This window comes from Carassius carassius, chromosome 37 (genome assembly GCF_963082965.1).
Source record: "Carassius carassius chromosome 37, fCarCar2.1, whole genome shotgun sequence".
NCBI lineage: Eukaryota > Metazoa > Chordata > Actinopteri > Cypriniformes > Cyprinidae > Carassius > Carassius carassius.
The window spans coordinates 25,829,483-25,831,709 of NC_081791.1; the positions used below are offsets into that span (position 1 = coordinate 25,829,483).

The 2,227-nt window shown below is 33.5% G+C and overlaps 1 pseudogene; it reads left to right on the forward strand.

Annotated features, from left to right (window-relative positions):
- The first annotated feature begins 371 nt into the window (after positions 1-371).
- Positions 372-1,015, forward strand: LOC132118690 (probable N-acetyltransferase camello; annotated as a pseudogene).
- Positions 1,016-2,227: the final 1,212 nt, after the last annotated feature.

Here is a 2,227-nt window from a genome sequence, read left to right on the forward strand (position 1 = left end):
TGAATTTGATTAGATTTTTTTATATTTTCTGTTTGCATTTTAATTTTTTGATAACTTTTGTAATATTGTTGCGAGATTCACTGACATAGTTTTTGTTAATTCATATATTATTGTTGTTGTTAATGTTTTACATTTTTTTTATATACATTTTTCTTTGCACTTTCATTTGTTTTTTATTTAAAAAAATTGTGTTTAGTCATTTTTTTATTTATATTTGTAATATTATTATTATTATTTTTGAAAATGTCTATATAGTTTGCATTGTTTTATTTTTATTTTTTCTGGTACATCTACCTAACTGAAAAAATGTTGCCTTAAATAAAATGTAAAGGAGTTTAAGGTTTGTATAATTCTGTTTAGTGAAGTCTGCTATGGTCTCTCTCTTTCGCTTTGGGATTCTGGAGCATGTCTACCCAGCTTTCTTCAAAGCCATGAGTCATCCGGACCACATCGGCATGACGCTCAGCGTCTCCGTGGACAGATTTGTGCTCGGAGGCTCCTCGTACTTCCAGGCCGTGCTCTTCAGAGGAGCCTGGGCTTGTCTGGTTTACTACTGCTGCAACGAGGTTTACGACGGCTACCTCAGGAGGAAGCTAGAGGCCATTTGAAAGGACATTCAGACCAACTTCTCAGATAAGCAGGCAAATGGTTTCTGGGTGGTAGAGATGGAGGTGAATGGGAAGTTGAAGGTGGCCGGGCAGTGAAGAGCGATGGGTGGCATGTAGATGCAGAAGACACACTGTCTTTGGAGGTGTTTCAGTTGGTCGTGTCCTTCAGTCAGCGGCGTAAAGGTCTGGGAACACAGCTGGTAGAAATGGCCATAGAGTTTTGTAAGGAGCAGGGACTTTCTCGAGTGATCGTGGAGATCAGTTCACCCCCAACAGCAACTATTTCACTTTTCCGCAAACTCGGCTTTACTGTGATTTACTGTTTACTGAACAGCAACGCACACTCAAACCATTTGGTATCAAAACTGACCCGGATCAATGTTATACGAATGGAAAAATATCTTTAAGATGCCGTGTCAAAGCCTTGCAACAGAAATGTTTAGATATGTAACTTATATTCACACATTTTTCAAATGAGACTACACTTTGCTCCAAAGACAGTCAAACAGCAATGCAAGGTTAAATGAAATATATAGAATATATATATACTGTAGACTATATTCATGCTCTAAAGACATTACATATTTTGCCCTCTTTCTTCATTTTGTCGCATGGGATCTATACAAAAGCAATAAAAAACAACTTCTCTAGTTCTCTCACGTTCATTAGAATTGTATTATAAATACAAGAGTAGAGGCGTAAAAACGTTATATAAATTACTTCTAGCCTTCAGGTAAAGACTAAATCTCACTGTTCCAGAGGAAAGCCTGCTAGCTGACACATAATACCATATTTAAATCTGAAAATACCACTGAAATGCAAAACCAGAGAAAGCGCTGGAGGTTTAACATTCCTAAAGCCACCAAGGCATTGTGAGCTTTTTGTGTAGATTTATATAAATTCTAATGTTTACAACTCATGTTGTTGGGAATAAAATCCATGCTCAGATATATATCCAGATCTCATCTTGAGATGCTGACTTTGAGGGGACCAGCTCACTGCAAACAATCATTATCAGACTATTTAAATGTTGAGCCAGTGACCTCCTTGGCTGTGGAATCAGCAAAGGCCAATCAGCTGGTGCTGTGCAGTAATTCCATTAAAAAAATAAATAAATAAATATATATATATATTTATACAGTACAGACCAAAAGTTTGGAAACATTACTATTTTTAATGTTTTTGAAAGAAGTTTCTTCTGCTCATCAAGCCTGCATTTATTTGATCAAAAATACAGAAAAAAATGTAATATTGTGATATATAATTACAATTTAAAATAATTGTTTTTAAATTTATTATACTTTAAATTATCATTTATTTCTGTGATGCAATGCTGAATTTTTAGGATCATTATCACATGATCCTTTAGAAATCATTCTAATATGATGATTCATTATCAAAGTTGGAAACAGTTCTGCTGCTTAATATTTTTTCAGAACATGTGATACTTTTTTAGGATACTTAAGGATGAATAAAAAGTAAAAAAAAAAAAAAGAAGCTATGTTTTTAAAATATAAATATTTTTAATAACAATATACACTACTGGTCAGTAATTTGGGGTCAGAAATTTTTTTTTCTTTCTTTTTTTTTAAAATAAAATCAATACTTTTATTCAGCAA